Genomic DNA, 19,268 nt, shown 5'->3' with positions numbered 1-19,268 from the left:
CAAGAACATTATAAATCCTGGCTAAAGGCTGTTGTGGACTGTTTGCATAGAGAGAAGGAAAATGTTCTGCTTTCTAAATCTTTTACCAAATTTCTTCCTGCCACCAGCAGTCTGTAAGCTATCAGGAATTTCTATCTTGAAAAAAAAAAAAAAACACAAAGTTTTTAATATGAAAACTGCAATCTCTTCTGCCAGGGCTCCAAGGTGACAAAACCCACCATTACTTGGGGGTCCATAAGAATCTCAGTCTGGTGATTAAAATAAAAAGGGACTTATATCAACCTTTACCAAATGATTAAACTCTGGAAAATGAATGTGGTCTGAGTTTCCTCCCCATTCCTATAATTCAAACGCATAGCAACTTTAAGCTTGCTGCCTTTGCTTCCTTCCATCAAAGAGAAGAAAATAAAACCCTAGATTTACAAATCGGAAGAATTCTTTGCTCCAGCTCCCTTTTCCTCAAATCCCCCACCTGCCTCCAAATCAAAACACAATAGGAAAGCAGTTCATTGCGATCCCCTCTGAATTTTATTTCCTTAGGAAAGTCAGTCAGTTCCGAGGCCCAGCTGCCTCCACAAGTCCTTCCTCCAACCCCTTCTTCTAGTCCTGTAAAACCTCCAACTGCGCGCTCCGGTCCTTCTCCCAGAGCTAAAAAAAGAAAATGAAAGGAAAGGGGGGAAAAAAAAAAAAAAAAAAAAGAATTCTCCGCAATCAGGGCAATGAATTAGCCTCCAGTTCGGGAAAGTAGGGGTTGTTCCTTAAAACACGTAGAGCAAACTTAGAAGGGAAGCCTCTCTCTAGGACTCTAGGAGGGACTGCGCAGCCTTACAATAAAGGGCACGGTGGCCTCTCCTCTGCGGCAGCAGCTCCTAGAATCTTTTTTTCTGAAACTCACAATTTTAAGTTCCTTCTTTCAGTTAAGGGGACTACTTACAATGCGAAATCTCCTTCGACTGATCCCATCCCCCACAGCACCATCTCTGGCTTCTAGGGAGCTTTCTGTTGCAGGCAAAGAGGCAGCCACGGGATTTTAAAACGCCAGTCTTCACATTCCCCTTCCTTATCACCAGGGGAGTAGAGAAAACAACGGAAATTTAATACTGGTAGCTATTATTTCATCTGACGAACTTGCCCTCTAAAATGACACTAAGTAAATTCACAGTGAATAGTGAAAGTGCAAGATGAAAAGGGGAGAGAATGGGGGCGGAGAAAAGGAGGAAAAGGGTTCAGGAAGAGCTGAATCTGTGCTTGATGCCCAGGTTCAAAACCAGCCACGGCCTGACCTGAAGTAGCCTCCTTAGCTCCAGCGCGATCGCGCGCCTCCAGGGCGGCTAAGGAACTGGAAGGGGGCGTGGAGGGTGCGAGCGCGGGAAGGAGACGAAAGGCAGCAAGGGCGGCTGCGCACAGGGAGCGTGCCAGGCAAGGCTGCTCGCGCTGCCAGCCCCGGCTAGCCACCCGATCTCCTCCCCTTAGCCCAAAAAGCCTCTCAGGGGCTGACATCATTGCCAGAAGGAGGGGCTGACCGTGTAAAGGGAACTAGAGAACTGGGTTCTGGGGCCTCGCTCTTGGAGGCGCTGCTTCGCCGCTTGGGCAACCGCAGCGCGGTGGCAGTGGCAGCAGGACTCAGACTGCGTGAGCTACGCGGGACAATTCTTAATTTAGGAGAGGGAGAAAGGAATCTTTAGACCTTAGCGGGTCCATCTGAGTTCGTTCGTCAAAACCGCCCGCACACAGTCTGCGCTTCCTCGGAGGAACCAAAGACAAGAAAGGGGAAAACATGGAAACATGTACAAATACTATTACTTCGACTTGCTTTCAAATGTCCCCCCAACACACACCACTGGGGGCGCGCGCACACACACACACACACACACACACACACACACACACACACACACCAAAGGGCAGCCCTGAGGCTAATATTCCGCCCGTGATTGTGGGAGTTTATTTCAAACAAGATTGAGAGTGGAATTCCATCTAGTTTGTACCAAGTTCATAAGGTACCGGCAAGTATCTTTTTTGAGTCACACCTGCTTTAACCTTTTATGGGAGAAAGGCAGTCGCTTTAGGACTAAAGGGACGCTACCTTCTCAGGTGTTGTGCTCGGTGTTTAAAATTCTTCTCAGCACGCTCCTCTGGTTGTTTCCTTGTTGCAGCGCTAAGAGTATGCAAGCGGCTCTTTAACACCATCACCCCTCCCCATATTTCCTGCCCCCTTCCCGCTTATCCAGATGTTAAGTACTTTCTTCCCCACACTTTCCTTCTTATATAAACAGGTCTTACCCGAGATTTAAATCCAATCTTGGGATGTTCTCACACAAGAACTTGCTTTGGTTTTGTTCTTTCTTTTTAATTTTCTGTATTATTTTCTCTTAGTCCCCTTTGCCCTCCGATCCTTGCTTTGTGGGTGTGTGCTGCAGTGGCTCAAGTTTTGATTCCCAGCCCTATTTCGGAAGGGCACCAGGATCAGGGGGCTACCCGCAGATGCGCGCTCACAGGCTCTCCACACACGCATCCCAGGCACACCGCACGCCGCACCGCAAACCGAAAAGGCGGGCAAAGTAGCGAGCGCGAAATAATTTATTCTGGAAGCCAAAAGGTCATTTCCAGTTGAGCTCTAAAATTCTTTCGTGGGGGGAGGAAAGCAAGTGGTTCCAACTACACACTTTTGGAAAGTGCACCCCTCCTTGCCTCCGTGTTTGTTTTCTTTTTCTTTTCTTTTCTTTTCTTTTTTTTTCTTTTTTTTTTCTTTTTTTTTTTTTTTTTTTTTTGCTAGGGTAGGAAGACAAGTTTCAGATAAGCGCTTTTATGCAAGCCTTGTCTCCAGCCAAGGGCAGAATTCCGCTCTGATCTTCTAAATTCTAAAGAAAACGACCCATTCGCTGTGTGCTTTTAAAAAGTCACCTTTTCCGAGGGCGCATTCAGAGACCACTCTTCCAGAAAGGCGGCCGTTTTATGGCTACGCGTTTTAAAAATAATTCCTTTGTGGAGACGAACTGTTTTTCAGTTCTATGTCAGCAAACGCCATTCACTTATGGGATAGGTAGGCATTTATGGCAAAAGGATTAAAAGTAATTTCTTTAGAGAAAGAGGAACCCTCTTACGTTCCACAATGCTCTTAGAAAGTATCATTTTATTCTTTTTGTCAACGAGAAAAGGGTGCTTTTCCTTTTCAGTTACGCGTGGTAAGGAGTTCCTTTTATAAAAACTAAGCAGAATTTCTCACACCTACCACCTCCACAACCAGCAGGTGCTGGCTGAGCAGAGCCTTGTAAGTAGGGCGGGAAGGAAGGGCGGGGAGGCTAACGCCAAGCAGAAGGGCCCTGGGGACAGGGCGCGCTCCTTGGGGCGCTGCGCTCTCCATCGCTCTGTGACAGGGGTCGGGTCCCCAAGGATTAGAGGCAGCCTGGCAAAGATCCAAACCCCAATCCCCCAGAGAGGAGAGCACAGCGGGATTCAGCTGCGCTAGGTCTGAGGAGGGCCCTGGGCTCAGGGCATTGTGCCTTAGCTCTGACCGTTCTGCCAGGCTAGTCCGAGGAGGATGTGATCTTTTCTTAGCACCTGCCCGAATTTTAGAGTTTGTCTTAGCCTCACCGAATCTGACTGTATTCCTTAAAGTCCAATACCTTTTTGCACGGCCAATTTTCGGGAAATTCATGCGCGTATACTTTTCTGAGAGAAGAGAGAGTTTTCGCAAAGTAATAACCCAAGCCAAACGATGGTAATGCCAAAAATCTATTCGATCTGCGCTCGTTTCAGAGGTTTGCTCTTTCTCTTACCTCCAGGAAAGAGATGGTGTAGGGGGAAGGGAGAACTACCAAAGCGCCTTTGAAACCACTCACTCTGTGGTTATAGTCAAGACCCCAGGTACAGGCAGTAGGAAGCCTCCGAGCACTAAGTGCGGGACTCACGCCTCACACGCCGCAATCTGTTCTACACCCGACCCAATACTCACCTTGTGATTGTAGCCTCTATAGTAGAATGAAGTGGGAAGAAGAAAAAAGAGAGAGAAAAGGCTTGCGCCGGCTCCACGGAGACTGCGATTACTGTAGCGGGCTCTACCGCCACAGCTCGCAGTCAGAGGAGCAGTTGTTGAGGTTGCTCTTGAGGTTGTTTGGGCCGCCCGGATTGCCTGGGCTGCCTGTGTCGCTGGTGTCGCCTCTGCCACTGACACTCAGAGCACTCTGTTCAGCTTTCTTTTCTGCTTTGCCGCGCGCGCGGGCAGCTACGTGCAGCTCAGACTTACAGCTCCTCCCGCCCAGACAGTTCGCCGACTGCAAGGAGCCAGTGCCGAGCCAGCCCTTTTCAATGGCGAGTGGGAGGGACTAGATAGAGGGGGAGAAGGGGGGAAGGAAGGGGGTGAGCGAGTGGAGCGCGGGGAGGGGGGGAGGGTGGGAGAGAGAAGTGAACTAGTCAGTGCCTGGGCTGCCTGCTGGGAGTGGATGGCGCAGCACCAACTGCTGGGTACCCCCCTCTGGTCCCCACTCCCTGCACCCCACATCCCCCACTGCTCCGGGGGCGGCCCCTCCTGGCTGATGAGGAACCGGGGAGAAGGGCAGGGGCGAGATGGAGGTAAGCTGAGGAAGTTACAGTTCGCTGCCCGAGAAGGGGGCAGGCAGAATGAGTGCTGGCAGCACACTTGGTGCGGGACCCGCTACCCTGGAAACGTGTGGCTTTCGGGATGTCCGTTTAGCCGAGCAGAAGCGAGGGTATGCTTGCTCTGCTCGGTCCTCCCCTGACTGCTCTCTGAGGCTTCCCTTTAAGTTTAACTCACATTATCTTACAGAAGTTTTATTTTTCTTATTATATGTGCTTTTCTTGTGATCCCGCCGACCACCCTGACTCCAGCTAGAGAATGAACATCCAGCAGCTCCATTTTCTCATACAAAGGATACTTAAGGCAGACTAGTGGAAGTCAGGGCAGGAGACCAGCAAAGCCGCAGTCAGAGCAGAGAGACTGTGTCTGCTGCATATATCATACTCAACTGTGAGCCAGGTCTGGTACCTCGCTTGCCTTTCAGATTGATCGTCCGGGGATGGCGGGGAGCTTGGTAAGAGGGAGATCTAGCATTTGGCTATATCGGAGAGAGCCTTAAGCAGGTCGGTGGCTTGGACTGCTTTAAGTGAATCCAGCTGCGTCGCGGGTGCGGACAGCGCATTTCTAAGGTAGGAAAGGATGCCGAGAACCCAGCCCAGAACCGCAAGACTAGTGCTTGCCAGCGCGCTCCAGCTGCCTAGTTGGTGAGGCCCGGGGACGTCAGGGGGCCTGGTCTCAAAAGGCCACTGAAGTAAACAGGGGTAATGTGCCTGGTTTATAGCTCGGATGGGTGGTGGGTAAACTAGAAGCAGGGGTAATTCCCCTGTCCCTGTCATGGGATTAAATGCAAAAAGCAAGGACAACTAAGACCTTCTGACTTTGTCCACTTTGATTCTTTCCCCAAGGTGCAAGTCCTTAAATTTACCCAGCGGCCAGAAAATGAACTAGGTGAATTCTCTAAATTCCTCTCCAGAAAGGTACAGGGCTTTAGGGGAAATTACATTTTCCGTGCTTAACCCATAGAAAAAAATCCAAAAACTTATTTTTCTTGTACTCTGCTTTGTTTTTGGAAGGAGACTCTGTTTCCCGAAATAAAAGGAGAAAAAGTAGATAATGTTTTCGGGTGCCAATATTCTTTTGTTTTTTTTTCCTTTCTAAATGGAAGGGGGACTATATCTGCACAGGGATAGAACACCAAGAAAGAAAGAAAAAAATTGCCAATTATCATGACTTGGTTTGCTCCAATAGATTTTTCATGGGAAGATTATTATTATTATTATTATTATTGAAGGGCAAATCTTCTTTTTTCAGTATTCTCTCTCCATCTTCATAAGTCCCATCTTTTCAATTCTATTATTTTGAAAGGTTAAAATCTTGGTTCAAATAATCCTCACATCACTTCTTTTTCCTATTCCTTTTCTTTCATTTTCTCTCTTTATCTTTCTGTCTTTCTTTTCCCACCTAAAGCCACTTCTGAGAGCAACAGAGACATTAGCCTGCCTTTCAGCATGGTCTTCATGAAAGGGGACAGAAGGAAGTATTTACTATTGCATTTTACTCTCCTGTAACTCTGCCTCCATTATTCACTGAATCCAGCTCATGCATTGTCCTCTTCCTGGGAGCTAGGAAATGTCTTGGAGATGAAATCAGAAAATGTCAAATCATTACAGCTCTGACTCTCAGGGGTTGCACTGCTGGATGAGACTCTGTCATAGGGGATGGCAGGAACTCAAAGAAAATAAAATCACTGACTGATCCAGGACAGTGTGGAAAAGCAATGCCATGGAGGCAATCTCAGAGCACTAATAATCAAGTCATTCATAACATTCCCAATTAATTAATTTCTTAAGATTTCCATCTAAACCCAAGGCAGGGGGAGAGAACTATTCAGTGACTGTTACGAAGTATTTAAAGTTACCATCATGATGGACTCATGTGGTTAATATTATTATCCATCTTTTACAATTCCTTTTTGAGACTGAAGCTCACACAAGACAGGTGATTTGCACAAGGCCATGGAGATGGAGAGTAACAGACTCTGGAATTCCATTCAGGGTGTATAGCTTCTAAATTCAGCTACCTGGTGCTTTACAGATAATCAGGATTCTTCTCTACAACATATCGCACAACATTTTATTTTAAGTGTATATAGTCCAGTAGAAAATGATATTTGTAGAACAGAAACATTACTTACAGACCAAGGAGACTACTACTTGAACTAAGTAACCCAGAAAATTATCTGAAAAATTCAGTTTGTTGGTAAGACTGACAGAAACACACATCTGAAAATAATGAAGAAAAAAAAATGTTTTCTCATTTTCTCTTTTCCTGTATTCTGTCTGATGGTGGCACCAATGAGCAATGGAATAACCAAAAGCTAGGACACCTGATAAAACTTTCCTCTAGGTGTTCTAACTCTAGAAGGACTGATGAGAACTATATTCTGCTTACTTACAGAGAGAAAAACTTCTTGCCTTTTATGCACCATCTGCATTATATACATTGTCCTATTAATCTTCAAAGTCACTCTATGAGATAGCTATTATTAGCTTCAATTTTTTTAAACAAATGAGAAAGTGGAGATTCAGAGAAACTAGGTAAAACATATAAGGTAACATAGCAGTAAAGTATATAGTTTAGAAATTCAAACACATGTAATTTCCTGTCCATTGTGCTGATCCTTATCATGTGGTCCTCAGATTGTATGGTTACTTACATATTTTCAGAATTTACATTATACCAAATATCTTATAATTAACAAAAGCCCTCAAAAGTTAAAAGGGCACTTTAGAAATTTATTTTTGGGAGGAAATGACATGAAGGAACTATGATATTTATTGCATTTTGTTTGTTCAATAATCTAGCAAAGGAAAATTATGGTGATGCCTACCCTATAAACATGGAAATATGTCTAATCTCTGAGGACTAAACTATGAAACCATTATATAATTGTAGAATTGCTCTATAGAGATTTAAAATACTTTAAGTAAGGATGTTTCTCAGGCCAGTAAGAATTGATTAAAACTGAGAAATAACATGATTATCTGAAAAATGGTTGATCAGCCCTGGAGGTCTATTAAAAGAAGACTCAAAGAGGTGTGCATTGGTAGCTTCTATCTATGTACATTTTCACTTCACTGGAAAAAGTGCCCTTGATAAGAGATTAATTAAGACAATAAAATATTCTGAAATTTCAATTGTCCTTGCTTTGAAACACCCCTTATTTAAGCAGTCTGTTATCAGATTGTGATTTGCCTTCTCTGTCTGCAGAGAGAATGCATGGGTCATGCAGATGTATAAGAATGTGTATTTTTGTGTCATATGGCAGTTATTTTGCATTAAATTCATTTTCACTGTACTTTGTACATAAATGTTACAATCCATAAATCATCATTGTTATTGAAAAACTAGGTGGGTGTGTGGGCACAAAACTGTAATACTGGTAAACTGCATTTCCATGATACTTTTTATTTAATATTAACCATCAGCAACAATTGCACTTAGTCGGAAGCAGTGATGCCCCAGTGGTTAGGAAAAGGGCTTTGGTTTTAGGCCAGATTTGGAGTTCTAGCTCTGGCATTTCTGGCTGTGTGGCAGTGGGCAAGTTAACCTCCATATCTATACTGTATAATAAGATAGTCACTCACCACATGTGGCTATTGAGCAATTGAAATCTAGCTAACTCAAATTGAGATGTGCTGAGTGTAAAATGCATGCCTTATTTTAAAGAATTAGCACATGCACATACACACACATACACAAATTTGTAAAGTATATCATTAATATTTTCTAAATTGCATGATGAAATGATAATATTTGACTAAATAAACATATTATTAGAATAACTTCACCTATTTGTTTTCAATATTTATTTTTTTATTTATTTATTTTTAAATAAATCTTTATTCAGATTATTACAATTATTTCTCCTTTTTCCCCCCATAGCTCCCCTCCACCCCTTTCCCACCCCACCTTCTGCCCTTACCTCCCCCACACTGTCCTCATCCAAAGGTGTATGATTTTTGTCCATTCTCTTCATGAACCCCCCATACCCCTTTCCCCCTGAGAATTATCAGTCCACTCCCTTTCTATGCCCCTGATTCTATTATATTCACCAGATTATTCTGTTCCTCAGGTTTTTAATTCACTTGATTTTTAGGTTCGCTTGTTGATAGATATGTATTTGTTGTTCATAATTTTTCTCTTTACTTTTTTCTTCTTCCTCTTCTTTAAGAATACCTTTCAGCATTTCATATAATACTGGTTTGGTGGTGATGAACTCCTTCAGCTTTTTCTTATCTGTGAAGCTCTTTATCTGCCCTTCAATTCTGAATGATAGCTTTGCTGGGTAGAGTAATCTTGGTTGTAGGTTCTTGCTATTCATCACATTGAAAATTTCTTGCCACTCCCGTCTGGCCTGCATAGTTTCTGTTGAGAAGTCAGCTGACAGTCGTATGGGTGCTCCCTTGTAGGTAATTAACTGTTTTTCTCTTGCTGCTTTTAATATTCTCTCTTTGTCTTTTGCTCTTGGCATTTTAATTATGATGTGTCTTGGTGTGGTCCTCTTTGGATTCCTTTTGTTTGGGGTTCTGTGTGCTTCCTGGACTTGTAAGTCTATTTCTTTCACCAGGTGGGGGAAGTTTTCGGTCATTATTTCTTCAAATAGGTTTTCAGTATCTTGCTCTCTCTCTTCTTCTGGCACCCCCATAATTCTGATGTTGGTACGCTTGAAGTTGTCCCAGAATCTTCTTACATTATCTTCAACTTTTTGGATTTTTTTTTTTGCTTTTTGCTTTTTCGGTTGAGTGTTTTTTGCTTCTTTGTATTTCACTTCTTTGACTTGATTCTTGTGTTCCTCTATTCTGTTTCTGGGTCTCTGTATAATATTTTTTATTTCAGTCAGTGTATGTTTAATTTCTAGTTGGTCCTTTTTCATATCTTCGAGGGTCTCATTATATTTATCGGCCTTTTCTAGGATATTCTTAAAAAGTCTTATAACGGTGGTTTTGAATTCTATATCCAGTTGTTTGTTTTCCTCCATTTCTTTCGTTTGTGATCTGATTCTTTGACCCCGCATTTTCACTGATTCCCTGAGTTGGTAAGGTAGATATTTGTGCTAGGTTTCCAATAAGGCCCAGTGGGTCTGCTTCCCCAGTTAACCTGAGGTGGACACTCTTGGTGCACCCCTTTGTGGACTGTGTGTACAGCCTTGTTGTAATTAAGTCTTTATTGTTGTTGGTATCACTGGGAAGAATTGACCTCCGGGTCAGTTGGCTGTAAGGATCAGCTGTGTCTATGCTGGGAGAAGCCCGGTGCTGGAGACAGCCCTATAGGATTAGACTTGCCAAACTGCAATAGCCTCTGTGCTCAGCTTGGATGGGGTGGAGCCTCAGTCTTGGCTTCCTGTCAGCCCCGCCCCTGCGTGCACGTGCGCTTTCAGTCCTCCACCTTCCCCAGCTCGAGTCTCCGCCTGAGAGTTCAGACTCCCCCCACAAGAGCGTGGGTCCCCAGGGGCTCTCCTGGAACTGGGGTTCACTGCAGTCAGAATTGGGGCTCAGTGCAGTCAGAATCCTCTGACTCCCCTCCACTAGGGAAAGCCTGTGGCAACCCCCGCAGCCTTTGTGCGCACCAGTGCATGCGCGCGTGCGCACTTTCAGTCCTCCGCCTTCCCCGGCTCCTGAGTCTCCGCCCGAGAGTCCAGACTCCTCCCACAAGAGCGTGGGTCCCCAGGGGCTCGCCTGGAACTGGGGTTCAGTGTAGTCAGAACTGGGGTTCAGTGCGGTCGGAGGCTTCCTTCCCCCTTCCGCCAGAGAAAGTCAGCCAGGCTCTCAGCCGCCCTTCCTCTCTTCGCGCACAAAGCCCCTTTGCCGTACCTCCAATTCTCTGTGAGCTTTTCTCCTTCCTTCTAGTTGTAGAATTTTCACTCAGCCTGCTTTCCTGTGGTTCTGGATGGTGTCCGTTCTGTCTTTTAGTTGTAGTTTTGAAATTGTTGTGCTAGGCAGCAGTTTAGGTGTTTACCTATGCCGCCATCTTGGTTCAGTCTGTTTTCAATATTTCTAATGTGGCTATTGGACAATTTTAAATTGCATATGTGGCTTTAATTATACTTTTTGCACAGAGCTATTCTAAAAAGTTTCAGTTTCTTTATCAACAAATGGGTATAATAGCCTTATTCACCTCAAGTTATTATAGTGATATTTAAATAAGAAAATGTACCTAAAATGCTTAGTACACTGTCTGACATTCATCAAAAGGTTAGGAAATAAATATGTTAAGTAAAATTTAAAACAACAACTTAAATCCTAATGGATTAGGAACTACTTAAAAAATAAAGCTTTTGTTAAGAATTAATTTTCTTTATACTAAGTGAAATCATTTTACTTCTCTCTCTAAAACCAAAAAAAATATATACATATGTTGTGGTGGGAGGAGGGGCATTATTGTGACATCCAAAAATGATGTGTATGCCAGTGCTTTGAAGAGTTAAAAGTACTTCCTCAATTCCAAGCATTTTTACTCTTTAAAATTTGTACATAAACTTTTACATATAACTGGTAGACAGTTCTAATGTTGAGGCATTCGAATCACAAAAGAAAATAAGGCTGCAACTGGTGCCAAGTACACAGAAGACACATGAGTTTCTGTAGAAGCTAAAAATACAGAAAACGAAGAAAGCCTGGTAGTTACAGAGCTTTATGTCACTATACCTAGCTGATGAGAAATTGCATAATTCAACTAAAGACACTAGAGGGTGCTATTGGTGAGAGCTTAAAATAAAGTCTTCTAACACCCTTCCCCTGCTCCACCACTACAGATTATAAGAATTTGAAAAGGTCATATCTTTGGAATGAAACTAACACTTCTTCATTCTCTCCAGGACTTGACCTGCAAGGGTATTTTTTGTTTGTTTGTTTGTTTTCCGTCCTGGGACTGACTTTACAACATTGCCAAAATAATAAAATATTAGAAGTTTGCTATAGTGCTTGGGGAAATACTTAGGAAAAGTTTGAAATGGTTTCCTGATCTGAGAAGCCCAAGGAGGTGATGATGAGATATAAAAATACCTAAGAAAGGGCTTTCAATGAAGAACAGATTCATTAAGTAGGAATGGGACAATTATTTGCTAATCATGCCATATAATTCTCTCTCTCTCTCTCTCTCTCTCTCTCTCTCTCTCTCTCTCTCTCTCTCTTTCTCTCTCTCCCTGGGTTTAAATAGCTATATACATACAGTAAACAGAAACTGCAGCTGAATTTCTCTCATAGGAACCTGAGAATCATAGCCTTGTGTGGTAAACTTTGCTGAAGCACTGAGCTCTCATTAATGCAAATAAATGAGTAAAGATATGCAGTGTCTTCAATGTTGCTGTTTCCTAATAAAGAATGAGTTTCCCCTACTATACTCTCATTTTTCTACTGATGAGTAGTTGCAAATTGTACTGGATGAGGCTTTTCATCCATGTATTATTTGCCTGTAGTGTGATGGAAGCATGGGAGCAGAGAATGTTATTATGCTTTTTAAAGTGTAGAAGGATCAGAATGCTATTAACAGTCTCTAGACTTGTTGTTTCCTTAGGACAGGCTTTAGCTTGAATTCTCCAGATGTTGCCTGGTGAGGTGAAAGATTCAAAAAAGTTTTGTTTGCTGAGGGAAACAGAATCTTTTTTTTTTTTCTTGATTCTTTCAAAATTAAGATGGAGTTTTTTTCCATAATACCAAAACTTCTATGTGGTCATCTCTTCAGGAAATAGGTATCAACTATCGCTTTAAATTTAAGAAATTGAACACACATATGAAAACAATCACATAATTTTTTACAAAGCAATATATTGGGACTGATAAAAACATACATTTAAAAATATGTTTTTATTTATTTCAGAGAGAGGAAGGGAGAGGGAGAGATAGATAGAAACATAGATGAGAGAGAGGAACATCGACCAGTTACCTCCTACACACCCCCTTACTGGGAATGGAGCCTGCAACCTGGGCACGTGCCCAGATTGGGAATCAAACCCTGACCTCCTGATTCATAGGTCGACGCTCAACCACTGGGCAACACCAGCCAAGCAAAAACACATTTTTAAAGATTCTTGGGCTAATCCTACGTTACACTGAGCCTTCTTTTACTTTTTTAGCCTCTTTATTTCTATTATAAATATGACTGTGAGCTAAATAGATTTACCTTTTATAATGTTTGTGAAAATCAGTTACATTTTCTGATTTATGATTACAAGTATACTGTGCATTTCTTGAAATGTGAGAAAATAATGTATCAACTGCTATACTTAAAAAACAACAACAACAACCATGCTGTGGTTTAGTCAACATTGTGTTTAATGAATGGCTACTTTGATCCATTTTTCACTGACTGATTTACTGTAGACACCTGATTTCAAATGATTAGATATACATTAAGATAATCAACACAGGGTTTCTGTTGTCTTTTAAAATTGAATAGCATTTATTTCATCATTATTGAAATTTACCTGAGTGTCAGTTTCTGTCTTTGGGTAAAATATAAAAACTAGGAGAGAAAAATGGCGGCGGAATAGACAGACGTGTTCCGATTGCACCGGAGCAGAAAGAAAGAACAGCTGAGGGCCGCACTAGGAGTGTTTGTTGGCAAGTTGGGGGACAGCTGAACTCCAGAAGAAGGTGGGAGACTGCTAGACGGGGTTCCCCTGACCTGGCAGCTCCCACTGCGGCTGGGTCCCTTCCCAGAGCTGCAGGCTTGGACTTGGAGTCTCCACCATCTGGAACCGGAAAGTGGAGCTTATCGGAAGCCTGAGAATCCACAACTGCAGCACCCAAGCAACGACTGCGAGCCACAGAACAACGCTCCCCAATTGGCACAAACACAAGGGTTCAGAGGAGCTCTACACTCCACCACGGAAAGGTCAGATTTCGCCTGGGATAAGGTGAGGTCTCTGGTCCCAGCGGGAGAGAGGAACGCGCATTTTGCAGGAGCTGGAGGACCAGGGAAGTCTGTGCCTAGAAAAATCTGTGGCTGTAGGGGCTGGCATGATCTGTGAATGTGGAAGGGGGTCCTCAGAACTGCTAACAGAAGGGCTCTCTAAAAAGCAACCCATTTTGATCTGAAGTGCAGGGACACCCTAAGAATTTCAGGGGTGTGCTAGACTTACAAGCAGCCACGGAGTGCGCACACTTGGGCTTTTTCCTCTTGAAATTCTTGCTTCTGATTACTAAGCCCAATACATAGGATCACACAGTTGGGGACACCCTGGGAGAGTGCAGGGGAAAGTTGTTTTTCTGGAACCTGGGGATTGGAGCAGGAAGTGACCATCGGAGAGCCAGCTCTGAGGCAGCTCACTCCCACAAACCGGTAGTGAGTGCCACAGGGAAAGAAGGCTCTAACACTCCCTAGAGAGGCCATAGATAAACCCGGAAGTCAATCCAGAAACACTGCCACCCAGGGGCTGAATCACAAATTGATGCTTGTGTAATCAAAAATAAAGGAATACGAATTAAGACACACCGCCTGCTTAAAATCAGGACTGGCTTACATCACTTAAGAGTAGTGGAACGCAGGGAACTGCAATACTGTCCGGACTGAGAAACAGGCGTGCCAAACAGAACAACAGAGGAAGTGAATGACCTTCACTACTCCACATTTAATTTTTAATTTTTATTTTTTTATTTTCATTTTTTGCATCTTTTACTGAAGAAACTAATTTTTTTTCTTTTTTCCTCATTTGATTTTACCTTTTTAATTATTACATTTTTATTTTCAATCCTTATTATTACTACTGCTATTTTATCTTTTTTTTTTTAAGTGTCATTTTATTTTCTCTTCATTTTGTTTTGGGATTAATGTTCTTCATTCTATTTTTATTTTTCCTTTAGCATCATTTTACTCTATCTCAACTCTACCTTTATGCCATCACTCTCTTCCTCACTTTTCCCTTTTCCGTGTCCTGTTTATCTTACCCCTTTCCTGCTTTAGATTTTCCCTATTCTTTCTGTTTACCCCCTGTTAAAATTTCACCCTACTTATATATTTAATCTCCAATCCCTTGCTCCAAGTCCATACACACCTCTCTCTTCGCTGTCTTAACGATCCAAAAATTGTTTTTCTCTCTGTCCTTTTGTTGTTGTTCGCTTGAATGTAGATTATATTGAATTTTTATGCTTTTTTGTGAGATTGTTTTGCTTATTCTTCTTTTGTTTATTTTTTTGTTTGTTTAGTGCTTCTGTTTTCCCTTGCCTCACTCAATATTAGTTGCTGTTGTAGTTTGTATTAATCCCCAGGCACATGTTGCTGGCAACTGCTGGGATAAGTGATTGTTCTATTGGAGTTTTATCCCCAATATATATAGTCTGTTTCCCTTTCTCTCTTAGTCTCTTTCTTGTCTCTCTTAGTTTTTTTTTCTTCTTTTTTTCCCTTTTCCCAATTTCATTTTGACACCCCCTTTTTTTTTTCTTCTTTCTTTCTTTTTCCTCTTCTTCTTTCTCTCATATCCCATAATTTGCCTTTCTCTGGTGGTCACCTTTATTGGAGGTTATTAATATCGTGAATACATTTCTGTGCAGTGCCTTGTGTGTTGTACCTGGTAGTGCTGTATTTTGTTCCTTTAAATCAAGGCAGGAGAGAGAGAACTACATAACCAGACACCCAGAGAAGAGAGACCATGGGGAGACAAAGACACAGCCCGCAGATGAAAGAAAAGCAGGCATCACCAGAAAAGGAAGTAAACGAAATGGAGGCAAGCAACCTTCCAGAAAAAGAATTCAGAGAAATGGTCATAAGGTGGCTGAAAAGAATGGAAGACAAATTCGACAATATGAGCAAGAACCAAGAGGAAATGAAGAAGAACCAAGAAGAAATGAAAAATGACATCGCTGCTGTAAAGAACTCAATAGAAAGCATCAAGAGTAGACTAGAAGAAGCAGAGGACCGTATCAGTGAGCTAGAAGACAAGATGGGAAAAAATACCCAAGTAGAGCAACTTCTAGAAAAAAAAATTAAAAGGCAGGAGGAGAGCCTAAGGGAACTTTGGGACAACACGAAACAAAACAACATCCGCATAATAGGGGTTCCAGAAGGAAAGGAAGCTGAGCAAGGAATAGAAAACCTCTTTGAAGAAATAATGACAGAAAATTTCCCTGATATAGAGAAGAAAAAACCCACACAAATCCAAGAAGCTCACAGAGTCCCAAGCAAAATGAACCCCAAAAGACCAACACCAAGGCACTTTATAATTAAATTAGCAAACTCCAACGACAAAGTAAGAATCTTAAAAGCGGCAAGAGAGAGACAGAAAGTTGCATACAAAGGAACCCCCATCAGACTAGCAACTGATTTCTCAAAAGAAACTCATCAGGCCAGAAGGGAATGGAACGAAATATACAAAGTCATGCAAAGGAAGGGTCTGAATCCAAGAATACAGTACCCAGCAAGGCTGTCAATCAAAATTGAAGGTAAAATCAGGAGCTTCACAGACAAAAAAGGACTAAGGGAATTTATTACCACCAAACCAGCAATGTAAGAAATGCTAAAGGGTCTGCTGTAAAAAAAAAAAAAAAAAGAAATAGGAAGCGAAGAAGGAACACAGGTGTAAAGAATAGGAATGGCGACAAATAAGTACCTATCAATAATAACTTTAAATGTAAATGGATTAAATGCCCCCATCAAAAGACATAGGGTAATGGATTGGATAAGAAAACATGACCCATATATCTGCTGTCTACAAGAAACCCACATCAGAAAAAAAGACGCACACAGACTGAGGGTGAAGGGATGGAAAAAGGTTTTCCAGGCAAATGGAACTGAAAAAAAAGCTGGGGTAGCAATACTTATATCTGACAAATTAGATCTCAAACTGAAGGACATAACAAGAGATAAGGAAGGCCACTTCATAATACTAAAGGGAGCAATCCAACAAGAAGAAATAACTCTGGTAAACATATATGCACCCAATACAGAAGCACCCAAAAACATAAAAAAACTCCTGGAGGATATCAAGGGAGAGATTGACAGCAATACAATCATAGTAGGAGATTTTAATACCCCACTATCTCCATTGGACAAATCCTCTAAACAAAAAATCAGCAAAGAAACATCAATCCTAAATGACTCACTAGACCAGATGGAATTAATTGACATCTTCAGAACATTTCACCCCAAAGCCACAGAATATACATTCTTCTCAAGTGCACATGGGTCATTTTCAAAGATAGACCATATGTTGGGACATAGGCAAAGACTCTTCAAATTCAAGAAGATAGAAATCATATCAAGCATCTTCTCAGACCACAGTGGCATAAAACTGGAAATCAACTACAATAAAAACAACCCAAAGAAATCAAACACATGGAGACTAAACAGCATGCTATTAAACCATGACTGTGTTACCAGAGAGATCAAAGAAGAAATAAAAAACATCATGGCAACAAATGACAATGAAAACAATACAATCCAAAATCTATGGGACACAGCAAAAGCAGTCTTGAGAGGGAAGTTCATAGCTCTACAAGCCTACTGCAAAAAAACAAGAAACAATGGTAATAAATTACCTAACCCAACAACTCAAGGAGTTAGAAAAAGAGCAACAAGAAAAGCCCAGTGTAAGCAGAAGGAAGGAAATAATAAAGATCAGAGCACAGATAAACGACATAGAGACCAAAGAAACAATACAAAAGATCAACAAAACCAAGAGCTGGTTCTTTGAAAGGATAAACAAGATTGATGAACCTCTAGCCAGGCTCACCAAAAAGCAAAGAGAGAGGACCCAAATAAACAAAATCAGAAATGAAAGAGGTGAAATAACAACAGATCCCGCCGAAATACAAAGGATTGTTAAAAAATACTACAAACAAGTCTATTCCAACAAACTGGACAACCTGCAGGAAATGGACATATTCCTAGAAAAATATAACCTTCCAAAACTCAATCAAGAAGAATCTAAACAGCTCAATATGCCAGTAACTATGGAAGAAATTGAAGCAGTCATCAAAGAGCTTCCGGCAAACAAAAGCCCGGGGCCAGACGGCTTCACAGGAGAGTTTTACCAAACATTCAAGGAAGAACTAAAACCTATCCTCCTCAGACTATTCCAAAAAATTCAAGAGGAAGGAACAATTCAAAGCTCTTTCTATGAAGCCAGCATCACCCTAATACCAACACCAGATAAAGACAACACAATGAAGGAGAATTACAGGCCAATATCCCTCATGAATGTAGATGCCAAAATCCTCAACAAAATTCTAGCAAATCGGATCCAGCAGTACATCAGAAAGATCATACAACATAACCAAGTAGGGTTTATCCCAGGAATGCATGGATGGTACAATATCCGAAAATCAATAAATGTGATACATTACATAAACAAATTGAAAGATAAAAATCACATAGTCATATCAATTGATGCAGAAAAAGCATTTGACAAAATCCAACACCCTTTCTTGATAAAAACTCTCAACAAGGTGGGAATAGAGGGATCATACCTCAACATAATAAAAGCTATATATGATAAACCCACAGCTAACATCATACTCAATGGGCAAAAACTAAAATCATTTCCCCTAAGAACAGGAACAAGACAAGGATGCCCACTCTCACCACTCCTGTTTGACATAGTACTGGAAGTATTAGCCATTGCAATTAGACAAGAAGAAGAAATAAAAGGCATCCAAATTGGAAAAGAAGAAGTAAAGCTGTCCTTATTTGCAGATGACATGATATTGTACATAAAAAACCCGAAAGACTCCATCAAAAAACTAACAGACTTAATAAATGAATTCGGCAATGTAGCAGGACACAAAATTAATGCCAAGAAATCTATGGCCTTTCTATACACCAACAGTGAACTTACAGAAAGAGAGACTGAAAAAGCAATTCCATTTTCCATCGCACCAAAAAAATTAAGATACTTAGGAATAAACCTAACCAAGGAGGTAAAAGACCTGTATGCGGAAAACTACAAGACACTGAAAAAAGAGATAGAGGAAGATGTAAACAGATGGAAGAACATACCATGTTCATGGATTGGTAGAATGAACATCATCAAAATGTCCATACTACCCAAAGCAATCTATAGATTGAATGCACTCCCCATTAAAATACCAACAGCATATTTCACAGACCTAGAAAGAACTCTCCAAAAATTTATCTGGAATAAAAAAAGACCCCGAATAGCCACAGAAATCCTGAGAAAGAAGAATAAAGTAGGAGGGATCTCAATACCAGATTTCAAGCTGTATTACAAAGCCACTGTCCTCAAAACAGCCTGGTACTGGCACAAGAACAGACATATAGATCAATGGAATAGAATAGAGAATCCAGATATCGACCCAAAACAATGTGCACAATTAATATTTGACAAAGGAGATATGAGCATACAATGGAGTCAAGACAGTCTCTTCAATAAATGGTGTTGGGAAAATTGGACAGATACATGCAAAAAAATGAAACTAGATCACCAACTTACACCATACACAAAAATAAACTCAAAATGGATACAGGACTTAAATATAAGACGGGAAACAATAAAAATAGTAGAGGAATCCACAGGCAGCAAAATCTCAGACATATGCCAAAAGAACTTTTTCAGTGATACTGCCCCTAGGGCAATGGAAGCCAAAGAGAAAATAAACAAATGGGACTACATCAAAATAAAAAGCTTTTGCACAGCAAAAGAAACCATCAACAAAACAACAAGAAATCCCACTGTATGGGAGAACATATTTGCAAATGGTATCACTGATAAAGATTT

The 19,268-nt window shown here is 41.4% G+C and overlaps 1 protein-coding gene across 1 annotated transcript in view; it reads right to left on the bottom strand.

Moving 5' to 3' along the window:
• The window catches only part of PCDH11X (protocadherin 11 X-linked), a 1,111,291-nt gene extending 1,106,981 nt beyond the window's left edge, over positions 1-4,310 (bottom strand). The window contains exon 1 of the mRNA XM_080652463.1: positions 3,956-4,310. The gene's annotated coding sequence lies outside the window, so the exon portion shown is untranslated. The remainder of the gene's footprint in view (positions 1-3,955) is intronic.
• Between the last annotated feature and the right edge of the window lie 14,958 nt (positions 4,311-19,268).

Source organism: Plecotus auritus (genome assembly GCF_963455305.1).
Source record: "Plecotus auritus genome assembly, chromosome: X".
In the NCBI taxonomy this organism is placed as follows: domain Eukaryota; kingdom Metazoa; phylum Chordata; class Mammalia; order Chiroptera; family Vespertilionidae; genus Plecotus; species Plecotus auritus.
The sequence above is the reverse complement of the archived record's forward strand: the minus strand, read 5'-3'. Positions and strand labels throughout refer to the sequence as shown.